This window comes from Oryctolagus cuniculus, chromosome 3, assembly GCF_051225735.1.
Source record: "Oryctolagus cuniculus isolate XC-2025 breed Fujian yellow rabbit chromosome 3, ASM5122573v1, whole genome shotgun sequence".
Lineage (NCBI taxonomy): Eukaryota > Metazoa > Chordata > Mammalia > Lagomorpha > Leporidae > Oryctolagus > Oryctolagus cuniculus.
In genome coordinates, this window is record NC_142869.1 from 24,936,696 (window position 1) to 24,955,877 (window position 19,182).

At 35.9% G+C, this 19,182-nt stretch overlaps 1 protein-coding gene and 1 long non-coding RNA gene across 6 annotated transcripts in view; one reads left to right on the forward strand and one right to left on the reverse strand.

The window, feature by feature from the left end:
- The window catches only part of VWC2L (von Willebrand factor C domain containing 2 like), a 165,547-nt gene that overhangs the window by 140,638 nt on the left and 5,727 nt on the right, over positions 1–19,182 (reverse strand). The window lies entirely within an intron of this gene.
- Positions 1–19,182, forward strand: part of LOC149127288 (uncharacterized) — a 150,678-nt gene that overhangs the window by 89,280 nt on the left and 42,216 nt on the right. The window contains exon 4 of one of the 3 annotated variants that reach the window (XR_016231450.1): positions 3,726–3,937. The exons of 1 other annotated variant lie outside the window; for it this stretch is intronic. This is a non-coding gene — a long non-coding RNA (uncharacterized LOC149127288). Of the gene's footprint in view, positions 1–3,725; positions 3,938–16,489; positions 16,608–19,182 lie in introns of those variants that run through there. One more of the 3 variants, XR_016231451.1, reaches the window with a different exon arrangement.

The following is a 19,182-nucleotide window of genomic DNA, read 5'->3' on the forward strand; positions in this document are numbered from 1 at the left end:
GAGGAACAAAAAAAGCTGAAACAAGCACTTGGAAAAGTTATTATTACTAGTTTTCCTTAGAAGAACATGTGAAATACTGAGTAGTACATGGCTTTTGTCATCTAGAGATTTGCTAAGTAAGATGACTAAATGACAACATCCTAAATTTTACACAGAAAAAAAAAATGTTTTTCTAAGAAATCTCACAGAACATTTTTGGTATGCAATTTTTCAAAAATAAAGTAACATTCACTATAATTTTTCATAAACTTTAACTGGAATTAGAATTAGGGCTCAAATTTACTTGCTTTCTTTAAGATTCATTTATTTATTAGGAAAAACAGAGAGAGAGATTCCATCTGCTGTTTCACTCTCCCAATGACCATAGCAGCCAGGTCTGGGTTGGATCGAAGCCAGGAGCCAGAACCTTCATCCAGGTCTCTCCCACATGGGTGCCAGAGGTTCAAGTACTTGGGTCATCACCCATGGCTTTCCCAGGCACATTAGCAAGAAGCTCAGTTGAAAGTGGAGTAGCCAGGCCTCAAATTGGCAATCTGATATGGGATACTGGTATTGCAAGCTGTAGTTTAACCCACTGAGCTAAAACACCATCCCCTATTTGTTAATGTATGTATTAGATGGTCTGAGTATTGTATTTCTGTTATAAATATACTATACCTCCAGGTTAGTAGTTGTGTTTTTGAATCTTTAATGTTAAACTACATTTAAGCAGGACTGTGCATTTCATCTGTAGTTCTATTACTGATTGTGTGCCTTGTTTGGCAAATATAAATCATGTCCCCGCTCCACTAATCTACAAAGGGGCGATGGGGTAACCTGCTGTATACATTCATGTGTGTGTGTGTGTGTGTGTGTATGACGACACTTCGAAAATTTGTGGAAATTAAATTAAAATTATTTTTTGGAACTGGAGATCATTATACTAAGTGAAATAAGCCAGACCTGAAAATAAATGTCATGTTAACTCTTATTTGTGGTAGTTAATATATAGGGAGAGTATAAAAAATTCTATTTTGCTATGATTTTGAAATTCACATATATATTTATTGTTTATTGTAACATATATAAAATATTTTATATGTAAATTAAAGGAGCAAAACAAGATCATTTAAAAATATTTGCTTAGGTGACTAAAATTCAGAATTCCGTCATCGTATTAGAAAGGAATCATGGCAACACATCTGCTTTAAAAATGGTTAGCTTCCAATTACCTTGATCCTGAAATCCCAAAGTCAATGTAGTTTTTGAGAATTCTTGGAGAATTTGAGGGAAGGTACAAGAATCTCAGAAATAGTGGAATGCTAGTACTGTTTTTGTTATTGTTGTTGGGAAAGTAGCCTGAGAATTCAGAATGTAGATTAATGGAATGATGGAATAATTGTGGAAAATTCACCAAGTATGTTTCTGTGAGAGTTTGGAAGTTAACAGGGTCATCAATAAGAGCTAATATACAATTATTAGAATAATAACTGGGGCAGGCATTTGGCATCCCAAGCAGTGGTTAAGGTGCTATTTATGACACCCACACCCCATATGGAAGTGCTTGAATCTGAGTCTTAGCTGTGGTTCTGGATTTCAGTTTCTTGCTGATATCCACTTCTAGAGGTAGCAAGTATGACTTCACTAGCTGGGTCCCTGCCACCCACATGGGAGACCCAGATGGAGTTCCAGGTTCCTAGTTTAGCTTAGCCTGGCCCTGTCTGTTATGGGCATTTGGGGAGTGAACCAGTGAATAGGAAATCTTTCTGCCTTTCAAATAAGATAAACAAAATTAAAAAAGAGAGAGAGAACATGATATTACAGAATTGCTGCATAGAGTTTCTCATATGTTTATAGTAAGTGCACATTTACTATGAATTCTGGATACACTGAGACTTACTTGAGGAAGTCCAAGGCATTTGGTCCAGCTGACAAGACCCCAAGTTGCAAATAGCATGTGGTTGCTGTACCTGGCATTGACTGTAAAATGCCCAGAAGGAAATGATCACTATCTGAAGGCTTGTTGTGCCTCACAGTTACCAGAAACGTGGCAGTGTTCAAACAAATATACTTTTATGTTTTAATTTGATGAGTTTAAGATATTCTTGTGGGTAGGAGGGTGGTTATGGGGGGAAAAAGCCACTATAATCCAAAAGTTGTACTATGGAAATTTATATTTTTAAATAAATGTTAAAAAAATAAAAAATAGGAAAATTAGAAAAAGTATTTTTATTGGCTTTGTTTGGGTGGCTGTGCCATTTTCATTAAAAACAGTCTACAGCCATAGTATGGTGGTTTCAGTCCCAGATGCGCTATTTACTTGCTGCAATCTTGGCGAAATCATGTAAACTTTCTGTGCCTTACTTCCTCTATCTACACAGTGAGAGCAGCAATAGCAGCAAACATTACCGAGTTATTATGAGGTACATAAAGATAGGTAAGAAATATTATTATTCAGTCACATAATTAGCCACTGATGGCTTTCCGGGAAAAAATTCAAAAAGTAAAGTTGAATGCACAAGATGGGGAAGGTGGGAAGTATCACTATGTTTCTAAATCTATATATATGAAATACATGAAACCTGTATACCTTAAATTTTTTAGAATGTGATATTTAGATTATTTCTTCCCTTCAAAGTGGAATCTAGTTGTAGAGGTGGTTGAAACAAAGTTGTATAGGTCTTGGTTTGGTGAGAGAATTTTTGATCAGATGGGATTAATGTGTCAGGAACACGATGAAGCGAGGTCGGCATTGCGGCAGAGTGAGTTAAGATGCTTCCAGAAACACTGGCATCCATATGGATGCTGATACGAGTCCTGGCTGCTCCACTTCTGACCCCACTCCCTGCTAATGGGCCAGGGAAAGCAGTAGAAGATGGCCTAAGTGCTTGGGTCCCTGCTACCCATGGGGGAGACCTGAAAGATCTGGGCACCTGGCTTTGGCCTGGCCCAGTCCCAGATATAGGGTCATTTGGGGAGTGAATCAGAGGATGGAAGATCTCTTTCTCTCGGTGCCTCTCCTCCTCTCTCTGTAGCTATGCCTTTCAAATAAATTTTTTAAAAAATAAATCTTAAAAAAAATAAAAGATGCTGGTTAGAATTTTTTCCATATTGGAGGGCCTGGTTCCAGCTCCTGAATTCAGCTGCCTGATGGTGCATGCAGAAGAGGTGGGGGTGGGAAGAGGGGTGGCAGGTGATGGCTTAGGCGAGTGGACCCCTTCCATCCACATGGGAAACCCAGGCTGACTTCCAGCTTGCTGTCTGTGCCTTCTTGGTACAACCGCAGCTCATGTGGGCGTTTTGGGGAATGGGCCATTGTTTTGGAGCCTTTCTTGACTTCTCTGTCTGCTTACTTTTCTTTGTGTCTGTTTCTCTTTTTCACTCTGCTTTGCAAATGGAAAAAAATAGACCAAGTTTTTAAAAGGTTCCACTCTCAAATGTTCTTAAAAAAATATTTACTTAGTATATACTAAGTTGAACATCTGTATATAAAGATAACTGAAAATGAATCATGATGAAGAATGGGATGGGAGGGGACATGGGAGATGGGATGGTTGCGGGTGAGAGGGAGGTTATGGGGGGAAAAACCACTATAATTCAAAAGTTGTACTTTGGAAATTTATATTTATTAAATAAAAGTCAAAAAAAAAGAAAAAACAAAAAAAGAGTAGTTATGAATGATGAAACTGATTAGAAGTCAATGAGAAAAAAAATGAAAGTAACAAATATCTCCTCTTTTGCTGTAGTTTGATCATGCAGGTGTCAACTTGAATGCCGTCTTTCCAAGCAGGCCTTCCCTAGCTACCTGGGTAATCCAGTCCCTCTGTACTATACCTCCCATCCAGAGCTCTCATCACTTCTTGAGATTATCTGAATGATCTCTTTCCATTTTTATTTGTTCCCATCTGCTATCCTCACAGATTCTAAACTGATGATATATTGTGTATTCCTGTATTCTCAGTGCCTAGAAGACATTTTAGAACTGAACAGATACTTGATAAATGTTTGTTAACTAAAGTGCATAATCATTTACGCATTACCTGTTTTCTTATTGGTTAAACCATACATATGGGCAACTTCATCTGTGTTCATCATTCATGAAAAATATCCCAAATCAATTAAGTGTATGCATCTTATTTGAATATTATAAGGAGTACTTTGGGAGGAAGGTTTCTGAGTATGAGTCATGATCTAAATATTTGGTTATGGCAATGAAAATACACTCACTCTCTAAAAGTAGTCTTAAATTCACAATATTCATCATGTGGACCACTGAAAAGTCAACCTTCAAGCACTGTCTTGACCAGATTATCTAGCAGTAGAATATTATAGATTTTATTTCACCAGCAAACACTGTGCCAAGTAAATTTAGGGGTAGGGAAATTTCTAAAGTGTCTGAGGAAAAACTAGCTTTGTTTTATGATTTGCATAAAGTTTAATGGTTGTTAATTAAAACACACTGATTTTAGTTTATTATAATTTTTTTCAAGGAAAAGCCTTAATAATAAACAATTCTACTTTCTTAAAGATAGAGTACAAAGCCCAAGAAAACATCCTGAGTATTCTGAGAAACAAAACTTGACTCCTAGATTCCTTTCTGAGAAGTCATTGAAAGCTAAAGGGACATAGATGACTAGGAAATATTTTAACTGCTATTTGAGCATTCTTATCATATCAATGGCTTTCCTTCTAACCAAGTGAAATTCAACTCTGGATGACATGGGTTGCTCCATTTTTTGATTATGGGAAAAAATTATCAAAATATTCCTCACTTGACTCACCCCCCCAAAAAAAAGTCAATTAAGCCACATTTAAAATCTGGTCTCCACAAAGGGAAACTACTGCTTTAAGAAGCACACTTCTTTTAGAGATAATTTATGGCATACATTTTATCACTTTATGGAACAAATCTCATTACTTTCAAACTGTATGAAAAATTTGGAGGACTCTATTTCAAAGTTGCTGATGCCTGTCAGGAATCTCACTGTTCACTTCATTGAAATCTACATTAAATTACAAAGTGCAAAGTTTTTAGCATCCACTGCCACTGCCGCAGCCAGCAATTTGCATGCAGGAGATTTCAGCTGATAATCAACAGATCCAGTGGGTTTTAACCAAAATTCACAACCATTTGAAAGATGACCTATAACATTACTGATTAAAATGCTCCTCAGAGATCTTGCTCTAATGGGATTGTGATGACCTCTTCAGCATTCTGCCCTATTGATTGCAGAATGTTTAGAACACTGGGGTTGTAAGTCTTATCAAATTGTGGACATACAGCTAGAACTACTTAAGAATCTTAATATTGCTGAAGCAAACTTTAAAAAAAAACCCAAAACACAAAACTTGATGCCTGGATTTTTCTTTATAATCACCTCAGATGGTCAGCAAATGTGTATGTTGACATCACTTAAGATTCAGGTTAAATAGTAACTACTCTGGCTTTTTCTGGAGGAGTTACTATTTAGATATATTCTGGAATATTCTTTTTAGTGTGTTTGTCAGCAAAATATTTCATATTTGTTGAAAACATAAGGATTTTAGTAAGGTCATTATAAAGAGTGCACTTAGCTTTGCCCATGTAGGTCTCATATATGAGGTAGGTCATAAACTACAATTCTGAAATATCAAATTTTCAAAATGATGTATTTATTCAGCATATTTATTGAATGTATATGATATAGAAGTTAGATTATAGAAGGTGTATCAACCACATGTCCATCCTGTGTCAATAAATGGGATTCTAGAAGTTAAGAGATCTATAAAAATGTTTATTTTTTAAACAAAATTTTTTATAAAAGTAACTGGTACTACTAATGAAGGACTGAATTATTATAGTTAATATTTCCATTTTTATTCACACTTAAACTGAGGTAAAATAAAACACAAGAAGATTGGGAAATAGTTATAGTACAAATTCTAAAATTATTGTCAAATGCAAAAATGTTCACTCATTTTTGAAAATGCATTATTGTTACAACACACAGTGACATATTAATAGCTTGTTTTTTTCTAAAGATACTTTTTCTTGAAAAAACTTTGAAAACTGTTTTGGCATATGTTTTAAGGGCAATCAATCTACAATCAAATACTGCCTGTTCTGATAAGCTGGTGATGTACAGAATTGATTTCTGAATATTGTCAAGGAGCTTCATGGCAGTAAAACGCAGCTTTTCTGAAATGTAGGAATGGCATCCAGGAAAATAAAAGAGAGATAAGGAGAACATGAGAAAAAATACATTTTAGTTGTAATCTCAGATTTATCACTTATCAGGAAAATAAACAGTTTATATTTAAGAGGAAAAATAAGATTATTTTTGCTGCCTGTACTATCTTCAAAGGAGAGCCCAAAGGAATTGGCAAAAGTTACATAGCATTCATGGTGTAGTAAAGGTTTCAATCAAGGACCACAATCACCCTTGCGAAATAGCCTAGAAAAGCAGATGCTTTTAGTCTTTTGCTGATGAGCTGGACTGAAAGTCGGCTTTGTACGTGAAAGTTCCTTGACAATGGAAATGAATATTTTCAGCAGAACCCATGATTCTCCACGCAGTATAGAAAAGTGAGCAAATGTACAACTTCAAAACTTCCTGTTGACCTTGGATATCAGAAAAACATCCAGTCGTCTAACATTTCATGTTGTTTCAACGCAGTTAGTATTAAAGCAATGACAGGTGCAGTTTTGGGGGGATACATCACCATGAGAATTATAGCCCAGAAGAATCATATAAGAGACCTGACCAGTCTTACTCTACAGAAAACAGTGAAAGGAATTGGTGACAGAAAGGAGAGAGATCACATCTCATGGTGCTATTACTGCAGAGAAGATACTGAATTCAGGGACTTTTGGGGTCTAATATCAGCCTAGGACAACCAAACTTATTTGTGTAGGCAGAATCAGATTGTTACTTACAAACTCATTCTTTGCCACTTTCTCAGTATTTCTCTGGGCAAAACTTTTCTAACAGTTGAGATCTTTTCATTTTCTGCTTGCTGTTAACATTGTACTTTGACATATTATGAAGAGAGAGTAATGAAAAATTAATAATATTAAGGGCTTTATACATGTTATATTAAATATATTTCTACCTCTAAGCCCAAACAATCATTTCCTACTGGTTTATGTAGTACATTATTTGATGCCTAGTTCATCTTTTATGTCCTTCCACAAATACATACTGAGGTAGATATGAGCAATAAAATGAAAGTATACTTTAATTAAAAATTTTTTGACTAAGCTCTTGATAAATCTGTACTTTAGTGTGTAATTTTGGGACAAGGTACAGCAGACACAGTTACAATTTTGTAACCATGCATAAAAGATAGTGCTATCTCTTAGTGGAATTTGGCTGTATGATGATGTGGACTGAGTTTGCTGTTCTGTAGCATGGAGTTAATAATATTAATAAACCTCTGTATTCTTACTGGATGGTTATGAGACTAAAAGGGAATACTGTAACCTATGTGGCACTGGTTACATGACTTTTCTCATCATAGTTTTCAACTTGACCCTTATATCCTACCTCCCACCCCGCCACTTTGTCTATTGGCAATAGCTGTGTATTTCTCAAGGGAGCACATTACTCATAATTAATTTTATTAAATTATAGCATAATTATTATGAATTATCTGAAATATTGAATTTGTGAAGAATATTTCTTCCTGAATTTTGAAATTAATCTGTATTACACCCGTAAAATGTAGTAGCATTGTAGCAACTATATGAAAATTGTGGTTAGATTGAAAATTACACGATACAGCATTTTTAGTTAATTAGATTCTTATTTACAGAAATGACACTTCAATCTTTAATTAGATTTTTGTCAAAAACATTTTTAACAGGGTAAATTTAGCTATGAGTTTCTGGAGTCAGTTTAAGTGTTCCATGTGAATGTCCGAGAGTCTCATTAATAAAAGGAAAATTCTCAGCGATTGTCTTCTTTCTCCCTAATAAAGCTTTCTAAATCTCAGCAGTCAAAGGTTGGAGAAAAATTAAAGTTATAATGAACCATTTTATTTTTTTCCTGTCATATTTAGAAGATAACAATATGGCCAACATGCATCAAAAAAGGTGAAGTTTCAGAGAGGCAGGGCTGTTCATTCAGTATAAAGAAAAATGATTTTATTAGGTAACTACTGCAAATTTATACAAAGATGATAATAACAGCCTTTGCATTAACAGGACTATAAAAATCATTCAGAAAATCTGAGTTTTTCTTTTAAAATTTGTATTTCACTATGTAGAATAAAAAAAAGAAAAATTCTTAAATTGCAAAACTTGTCCCAGCCAATTCTCACTACAACCAGAATGTTGTTTGTTTTTTAAACGGCTAGGCAAACCTTAAATGTGTACTATATTTTGGCAAGGGGAGTTTTTAAAATAAAAGCAGCTGAGTCCTTTTAAGTGCGGAGCAGGGAAAGAATTTTCCTTACGTTATCAGTGTACTACATTTCTTTGGAACAGGTATGGCAGTAATCATGGAGACTTATAATTTCACATGTGTTCGACAAATAGGAAATAGATACATTTAAATTTATAAAAAGCATCTCTGCCACATTACTTGTATAATGTCTATAGTAAACTCATCAGAACTGATAAGGAGTAATGAACAGCACTGGAGTTTAGGTCAGAAACCCTTCCTTGATTTCTCTGGTTTGATAATTCCCTTAATATGACAAGAACAAAATCTCATTTATAAAATGGAAATGACAATACCTTAGAATTAAGTAATTCAGTGAGGGAAGGAATGCCCAAAATATCTCATAAATCTGTCAACTACTATTCATATTTGTTTCAGACACAGATCTGGTTTTGCCATTTCCCTCATTGAAGCCTTTGTATTGCTGCCTGCTCAGTCAAGCTTTGATCCAAGCTCCTTTCTGAACACTGTGAACTGGCCTTGTGCATCAATTGCACTCTCATTTCGCCCTCTTTATACCTTCTCACTCTGCCCATTTGGGCTGACTCACCTTTCTCTGAACAAGTTTGCCTTGACAACTTTGTCCAAAATATTTGCAATGCATTGAAATCCCCAACCTTAGGGTTTCATTTTGGCCCTGTGGGTTGAATTACTGCTCTTTTCTGCATGAGTTACAGGAGCAGTCTTCTCCAGGCATCTGCACTCTGTGTTCTCTTTGATAGACCACACTGAGGGTCAGCTTTATGTCTTCTATATTTGGTATGCCACAGAAGACCTACACTTTTCCACATGTAAGAGATATTTACTTAATGGAGTCTCTACATTGTGTAAGCTGACCTAAAGAGATATAATAATGGAATGATTACTGAAACAAGTGGACTGCATATGTATTTTCTCTTATTAATGTAACATTAAATATATCTACTATATTATATTAGGTTAAATATACCTTTTTGATTGCTCATATTATTAAGAGAGCAAATGAGGTATATGAAGATGCTAATTTTATAATCTTTGCTTGTCTATTTCATTTGAGAATTTTCTGTATGTGGAAAATTATTAAACAGCAATGCAAAGTGCACAGCTGTATCTTTGGAGTCAAGCATGCAAAAAGGTGACTGAATATGACTGTTGTTAAGTACACATTCCACATTTAAAATTGGCAAATCTCTGAATCTTTTCAAAGTTACCTGTTTGAAAACACATACCTGACACCACCCACAGGTGGAATGGGATCTACATCTAGTTCTAGTAAAGAACTAGACAAGCTAAGGCAAATCTATTTTTACTATTAATTGTCAGTAATACTCTAATGAAGGAATTATGCTATGTTGAATCAAAAAAATTTAAACTTTGTTTCAGTTAATTCATGTGAATTCTAAGTTGTTAATAGAGATTCTGAGGAAAAAAAATGTTCTATTGTCACATAAATTTGTGACATCCTGGGTTAAGTACAGGTTGGTGGTAATAGTAGTAAAACTGTCAGGTGGCTTTTATGAATCACTTACTGTATCCCATACTGTGTGCCACCCAGTGACTCCTGTCACTGTGTCTGTATAGAGCCGTGTACACTGAGACAGAAAGAATGGATGTAATGTGTGTCTAGGCCACTTGCTTGGCAAGTAGTAGAGCCTTCTTTAAAATCTAATTTTTACCATACTGCTTAGTTCTTGGTTGCTGAACTATACATACTGAATCTAAAACCTCTGAGACATGCTCTACCTTTCCAAGGGAGGTTAAAGGATGTATCATCTTTCAAACTACTTGACCATGAGAAAAGTAGGAAATCTTTACTAAGAATCTCATAACCTGCTAGCGTCCTCTAGAACACAGCCCGGAAAAGGCTACTTTATGGCAGTGATTCTGCACATTGACACACTTTGAAAAATATAAATTGCCCCAGATGGTGGAGTTAGAAATGTGCCAGGGGATTCCAATACAATCCCATCAAGATTGCATGTACCAATGCCATCTCATTAGTCCCAGTGATCAATTTCAGTTCACAGTTGATCACACTGATAGGTCTAAGAGTCAAAGGGATCACACAAACAAGACTAGTGTCTGCTAATACTAACTGATAGAATCAAAAAGGAAGAGGATGATCCAACATGGGAAGTGGGATACACAGCAGACTCATAGAATGGCAGATGTCCTAAACAGCACTCTGGCCTCAGAATCATCCCTTAAGACACTCGGATCTGGCTGAAGAGCCCATGAGAGTATTTATTTTAGGCATGGAAAGCCAAGACACTCTGGCAAAAAAAAAAAAAAAAAAAAAAAAAAAAGACCTGAATGAAAGATCTCTGTGAGTAAGATCCCAGTAGAAAGAATGAGCCATCAGAATCAGAGAAGGAGGTACCCTTCTCTGAAGGGAGGAGAGAACTTCCACTTTGACTATGACTTTGTCTAAATATGATCAAAGTCAGCGAACTCAAGAGGCTTCCATAGCCTTGGCAACTCATGACTAGAGCCTAGGGTGATTACTGATGCCATAAAAAAGAGTGTCAATTTGTTAAGTCAACAACAGGAGTCACTGTGTACTTACTCCTCATGTGGGATCTCTGTCCTTAATGTGTTGTCCAATGTGAAGTAATGCTATAACTAGTACTCAAACAGTATTTTACACTTTATGTTCTGTGTGGGTGAAAACTGATGAAATCTTTACTTAATACATACTTCATTGATCTTCTGTATATAAAGTTAATTGAAAATGAATCTTGATGTGAATGGAATGGGAGAGGGAGCGGGAGACAGGAGGGGTGCAGGTGGGAGGGAAGTTATGGGGGGGAAAAGCCATTGTAATCCATAAAGTGTACTTTGGAAATTATAGTTACTAAATAAAAATTAAAAAAGAAAAAAATATAAATTCAAATAATTTAAATCAGAATTAAAGTGGGAAAGGTCAGAGTGTGAATTTTACATTTCTTCCTTAAGTGATACTGATTAATCAGTTTAAGGATCTTTTATTCTAATGCCATAGAACTAGAAATTTTTGCCTATCCTATCCAATTTGTAATCTTGAACACTCCATTCCTGCCATCTAGTGCGAGGTGAAAGTTTGCTAAATGAAAAAAATTTAAAAAAACACAAGTTTGAGCTCCTAAAATCACCCAAATAGGTACGTGACAACAGCTAATTTAGTTTCCTTTTCACTTACTAGTATAAAGTAGTCTCAGTGAAAACAAATATTTTGGCCTGTATTATTTTACTTAAATACAGAATTATTCATTTTTAGATCAAGGACTTATTTTGTATTAGAACCTTTGCAAACTTAGGCTTGTTTCACAAATCATATTCAATATGTTTTAAAGACTTTACATTAACAAGTAGTTGTTAATGTAATCTAGATTTTATCTCAGCCTGTATTATTTCACTTAAATACAGAATTATTCATTTTTAGACCAAGGACTTCTTTTGTATTAGAACCTTTGCAAACTTAGGCTTGTTTCACAAGTCATATTCAATATGCTTTAACGACTAGTTTTAGATGTGCCAATATTTTATTGTTCTCTCCTACTTGTAACTCTGAGTTGTCATGGTAATAGGTCATAATAGGTCATTAAAAGGTCACATTTATATAGAAAATTGGATACAATAAATCTTTGCATCCAACCTATTTGTTGCAAAAGAAGATGTGAATGAGCTGATATTTTCCTATGGCACACAAAGGTAGTAAGATATAGACAAAGAGCCCCCTTAAAATGATGTATAAATAGGCTGGCGCCGCGGCTCACTAGGCTAATCCTCTGCCTAGCGGCGCCGGCACACCGGGTTCTAGTCCCGGTTGGGGCACCGGATTCTGTCCCGGTTGCCCCTCTTCCAGGCCAGCTCTCTGCTGTGGCCAGGGAGTGCAGTGGAGGATGGCCCAGGTGCTTGGGCCCTGCACCCCATGGGAGACCAGGAAAAGTACCTGGCTCCTGGCTCCTGCCATTGGATCAGCGCGCTGTGCCGGCGGCAGCGCGCCGGCCGCGGCGGCCATTGGAGGGTGAACCAACGGCAAAGGAAGACCTTTCTCTCTGTCTCTCTCTCTCACTGTCCACTCTGCCTGTCAAAAAAAAAAAAATGATGTATAAATATTGCTTTTTCAAATAATGATTTATGTTATTATAGTGTTAACACCATGCTTTGTTAATCTTTATTATCCCTAAAATAAACAAGATAGACAAAATCATTAAAAGTTTTTTTCTAGATTTAAATTCTATGGTCAGCTCTTGAAAGTAGAAAGTACCTAGTCTATAAAAACATAATGAGTGCCTTTTATAAATGGAGTTTGTATAGATCTACATAAACTCTGATACTAGAAATATAATGCCAAGCCAAAAAGTAACAATAATAATGACAGGTGAACAAGAATGATTTATGAATTGCAACCAAGTAACTTTTTATTAAAAAGAATTGTTTAGTATTTATAATTATTATTTATAAACTGATATGTATTACTATAGTTTTCAAAATACACTGTTATTTATAAGACATATGTGATGGCATTATTGTGTCAATTCTCTCTATATATAATTCAAATTATATCAAATTTTGTTCATGCTACATACAATGGCATAATAGGGATAAAATTAACAGTTGTGTTCAGTGCACTATTGTATATTTTAGACAACTTTAGCCATAGAATAATTTCATATGAAAACTTTTGCAGGAGATGAGTGATTTTTCTTGTCACTATAGTGTCACTAGTACTTTATTCGCTTTTTCCATGATGTCATTAAACCCTTGCAAAGATGGTTTATTGTGATGTGCTGTGCAGCAGGCAGAAGGCAGGGACATCAACAATGGAGGTGTGTTACATTGAAATTACTGATGCTAATCAGTAGTGATAATAAAAGTCTAAAGAACAGGCTCTAAAGTTAGCTAGTCTCCAATTAATAATGGCTATCATTTGAGAAAGTAAACCCACGGATCACTTCAAATCTCCTTCTATTTATTTGTGCCAGGCTCTTTCTTGAAAACTTGATAACAAAACAAACTAAAAAAAATATTGGTACGTTTTTCCTGTGCTGTATTTCATAAAACACACTGATACATAAATCAAACTATAAAAAATGAAACAAAATAAAAATATGGCCTGGGTGATTAAGAAGGAGTAAAACAAAGGCTTCACTTAATCTAAAAGCAAGATTTTCTGAAAGTAAGAACACGCCCACTCTCACCAATTTAACACACACATGAAGGCATGCATGGATAATTTAAATCTAGATTTTATAGACAAATTTACTGAATTTATCAGAAAACATTTAGACTTGAGATATGAAATAAGATACAGGACACAGGAAAAATTATGCTTGTAAAAACACACCATTGACCAATTCTACATTTTGATGAGTAAAGACAATGATAAATAGGCCAATTTCTAATACATTCAAAACCTTGTACAGTTGTAATTGAAATCAGAAAGGAAGGATTCCACGTCACTCTTTACTTTCCTCTTTTTTACACTATTGGTGTATCAGTAAGGAATGGGCACCAGTGTTTACAAACTGCTGACGACTGACCTAAAGTCCAAGATATTCACTAACACTGACAAGCTCTGCAGATCTCAGACATGGCTGCAATTCAAACACTGATCTCCCTCTGGGCACCGGGCACAGAAGCCCAGTCACAAATCTCTATAGTCATACTTAATCACACAGTTATCACTAGTAATAGTAACACCTTCCAGTAAGAGGAACAGCACTGTTCATTGACGGGTGAGCATGACAAACTACTCCTACATACAAAAAAACCAAAAGGCCAATTGACAATCAGTTCTCTTAAAATTTAAAGCAAGAGAGCAATTCTGACAGCAAATGGGTTATTTCACCCCTTCATGGATTAACTTGAAGCTATCTATTCTTTATACTTCTAATACCTTGTTTTAGAAAGTGTTAAAAATATGGAAGAATGGTACTCCATGATCAATGGAGTTTTTGGAAAGATAAATTGCTTTAAGAAATGAATCCCTTTTTTAGATTTAATATACATCTGTGAATTTTTTTAAAAAGTACAAATGAGTACAAATTAATAATGAGCATAAATTAATGAGAAAGAGTGCAAAGAACTTCATAAATTTGTTTTAATAAAACTGACTTCTAATCTCTGAAATTGATCAGAGATTATAGAAGTTGGGTTGAGGGTCCTTAGTTATCTATGATGGCTGGAATCCACTTGGAGCTCAGTTGAGTCTACTGTGGCTTATCTGAGGGTGAGCTTCAGATAAGCCACAGTAGACTCAACCTGTTTTGTTGTAGCAACTTGAAAGCAGAAGCCATTGCTTAACCTACTCAAAGGTCTTTTCAGCATTGAAAGTCCTCACATGCTCTGCAAACAGGAACTGTTTTGCAGGGGCACTAGTAATGGAATTAATCTTATTAGCTTCTCAAGACAGACCGTAATTATCTGTTTCAGGAAATGATAATGTTTTCTTTGGCTAGTGCCTTAAAAATGTCCCTGGCAACTCCACTACCTATTAGTTGAGAACTTGTATCCTCTCTCTTGAATAAAATTCTTTAAAATTTTCCCCACATGTATTCGCAAAATCCCCACATCCTCTGTTTATAAAATAATATTCATGCCTCTGGATAGATACTTTCTGTACTCCTTTGTTGGTTCAACATCTGATTCCTGTGCCTTTCATAGAAACCGGTGCAGTGACAGGTGGGTGAATGGGTAGGGTGCAGAGAATTGTATTTTGCTGGATCTTGCCTATCAATCCCCTCCACTGAAATTTCTCAACAGTCTGGTTTTTTTTTTTTCTCCTGTTCAATGATAAATTTGGTCCTCAGTTCCTAGAACATGTTTCCTTCCATTCTTTCTTCATATTAAGAAACAGGTAGGGGCTGGCCCCATGGCCTAGTGGATTAAGCTGCAGCCTGCAATGCCAGCATTTCATATGGGTGCTGTTTTGGGTCCTGGCTGCTGTACTTCTGATTCAGCTCCCTGCTAATGTGCCTGGGAAACCAGCAAAAGATGGCGCAAGTCCCTAGACTCCCGCTCTCACATGGGAGACTCAGAAGAAGTTCTTGATTCCTGGCTTCGGCCTGGCTTAGCTCCGGTTGGCCATTGTGGCCATTTGGGAAGTGAACCAGCGAATGGAAGATCTCTCTCTCTCTCACTCTCCCTGAATCTCCTCTCTCTGTGGCTCTGCCTTTCAAATTAATATATACATCTTAAAACAGAAACAGCTAGACATCAAACTAATCTCTCAAATTTAAATTAAAAAATCTTTCCCAAATATTTTTACATATTTAATGTTAAAATACTGTGCAAACATGGTCAGGTACAGATGAAAGAGAGAGTTCAAAAATTTATCTCCTTGTGAATATACCCATTAAAGAGCTAGTCAAATCTAAATCTTAAAAAAATCTAAATCTAAGCTGGCATCAACATTTTTACGGGTGTAATTATTTGGCAAAATATCCCAAATGTTTTATTTTCTTTCCTCTTTGCTTCTTTTCTTGTGTTTTAAATGCTAAATACAATACTCAGGGCAAAGACAAGGCAGCTTACCACAACATGAAAACATTTTTTTTTGTAAAGTAACAGCATACACACAAAATGCAGTGTAAGAAAATACTCGGGCTGGCAACCAGTGACTTAGTCAACCACTGTTGGCTCATAGTGGGAAACACAGGTCAGTGCCAGTAGGGAAAGGCAAATCTTAGTTACATCCAAATCCTGAATAGGGACAATGGGTTTTGACTGCAGAAAATCACTGTAAGAAAAAACAGGTTATGCAAAAGATGAAATAAGATCTCCTTCAGCTGCATGTAGCATAACCTTCAGAGCATGACCTGAAACTGAATTAGTACAAGTTTTATAAAGTATAAAGAAATTTCCAGAAAGGCTAATTTTAGCAGAGTCAGAGTGATAAAAATACTGAGTAAAATAAGAAATTATTTCTGCCTTTGGAAAACAGCATGAGATAGTTATGCACAGAGCCACATTTCCAATCAAGTTGCTTTCTTTGGTAGGAAATGCTATTTTAATTTATTATTTATATACTTTCTTAAACAGTAGGTTCCCGTATTATTCTGCCTGGGTACAAATAAATGAAAGATGAGAGAACCTAATATATGGTGATCTTTATCTTTACACAGTATTGCTAGAACACTGGGGAACAGAAGTACTACACAAACAGGCTCACCATCAGAAAGCAATGTCTGTGATCTTCAGTCACCTAAAGACCAGTCTATCTGAAATGTAAGTGCTTCTTTAAATGATTAAAATGAAAAGATCAACACAGAAATAGAAACCAAGGCATTTTAAAATAACTCTAATTAACATCTTAATTCCATAGGTCCAGTTATCATTCTACCCATTATGCCACATATAAACAAGTACCTGTTAGATGACTTGCAATGTGCTGCGTTTGGGAGTAGAGGGATAAGAAAAACACCATTCCTAACCTCAGAGGGTTTACTGTCAAGTGGGAGACAGGTGGATTCACATTACATGTGTTATTGCAAAATGTAATAGAGGCAGTGGAGGTGGTGAAATGCTTAGATTCTGTAGCCATGCTTCCTCAGGTTGAATCCCCCTTCTTTACTTTTACAGCTATATGATCTTGGACAGCTTACTTTACTTTCTGTTGCTTTAGTTTTCCTTTCTGTAAAACATTGCTAATGAGATGATGTTTTTCAGTGCTAGTATGAAATGCAATGTGTTACAATACACATAAAATTCTCAGTGTCTGACGGTGATTACTGTTGCTGTTATCATGGTGCACACAGCATGTTGGGAGAACTTACAGAAGAGCAGAGTCCAGACTGGACCCTGCACAGCAGTAGGACTGACATAGATTTTCTTGTTGGGTTGAGATTTAAATGGAGTCTTAAAGTGGTCTACCAGGAAATACACAGGATACCAATGTTGTAAAATTTCTCTATACTATGGGATAGCATGTGTTAACACACAGGCAAGGGAAGTCCCCAAGAGTTTGAGGTCCCTGAACAGGTCAATGAATAGAATCTGTACTAGACTAATGAATTTAGATTTTATTTTGGCAACTGTCCTGACTGCCTTTGTCCTTATGTGTGTCAGTCATCTCATCCTTTGTTCCTTTGAAATATCTCTCCTGCAATTAATTTCTTTTCACCTCCATATAACTCTGTATCTGGACACAAAGTAATTTTGTTTTTCAAAATCATATTTAACTAGGACATCTCTCTGCACAACCTGCATTTTATTTCCTATTATTCTTCAGACTAAATCTAAAGATTTTAGACCAGTATTTCAGTTCTTCTCATATATTGTCCATCAAGATTTCCAAATTTACCTTTCGTTATTAATAGGATAGCATTTTAATCAGACCTAACTTTAGTTAATCCAGTCTCCTGCTTCTCAGATTCTATTTATACTAATACCTGATTTTGCTCCAGTAGTTTCCTCTTTGCAATTTTAACATCCACAGATTAATTTCAGTTACTTCCTTAAGAACAGCCCATACATTGACCATCCTGAGAAAAAAAGTCTTGCTTGAACAAGCCTCATGCCATGTTGATAAGCTTTGGCACCACAATCCTTTGGGAATTATATTAAAACTTCTTTATCATATACTTTAAGTGTGAATGATTTTTATAGCCTTTTCCACATAGATCATATGTTCCTTGTGAGCAGAGATTCTCTTTCTAGCTATCATTCTTTCTAATGTTAGTACAACCACAATATCATATATAGAAAATAGTCTGATAAATTCTTATTGGATGAGTATGTTAGTGTGGAGAACATTTCATAATACAGCCTCCTTAATAACAAGATTATTATATGAAAGTTCCATATACTTTTAGAAATTAGTTACTTGTTTTTTTGTCAGCCAAGTTGGAGGAGACTCAAGTTAACAGTTAACATATTCCAAGGATAAGTAGAACATTTAATAAAGGTATTAGAGTACCTTCATTTGAATGCCTTCTAGTGTTGAGTTTCCATTATAAAGTATAGACAAAGCCACAGGTAATTCAGAACGTAGAATAAATCCCTGGATATTAGAGTTAGAAGGAGGAGACTAACCATTTATTCAATACCTATTATGTACTAGTCATCAGAAGGCTAGTAACTTCACATAAATTATATCTCATTAAATATTTCCAACATTCTCTTCCCAAGAAAATAATTTTTGATAGATATTTTGTTATCAAGACATTATGGCTAAAAAAATTTAAGTATTCCTTCCAAAATTTTATTTCCAAGTGTTGAATTTTGGGATTTCAATCCAAGTATATCTGACACTAGAGCTAACATGTATTGAGAGCTTGCATTAAGTTTATTGTTATAATGGTAGCATTTAGAAATAAGTTAAATAACTTGACAATTTTGAACAAATAAGGTTCTTGGACAGTTACTCATTCTTATAGTTTTGTGCTACATATCTCTAGAACTCCTTATGGCTAAATTCCTGTGAAAAAGTGGACCTATTTTTTAAAAAATCACACACACACACATTTTTTAAAAATGTTATGGCACATAAAATCAGTGCAGGCCAGCGCCGCGGCTCACTAGGCTAATCCTCCACCTTGCGGCGCCGGCACACCGGGTTCTAGTCCCCGTCGGGGCGCCGGATTCTGTCCCGGTTGCCCCTCTTCCAGGCCAGCTCTCTGCTGTAGCCAGGGAGTGCAGCAGAGGATGGCCCAAGTACTTGGACCCTGCACCCCATGGGAGACCAGGATAAGTACCTGGCTCCTGCCATCGGATCAGCGCGGTGCGCCGGCCGCACGCGGCAGCCATTGGAGGGTGAACCAATGGCAAAGGAAGACCTTTCTCTCTGTCTCTCTCTCTCACTGTCCACTCTGCCTGT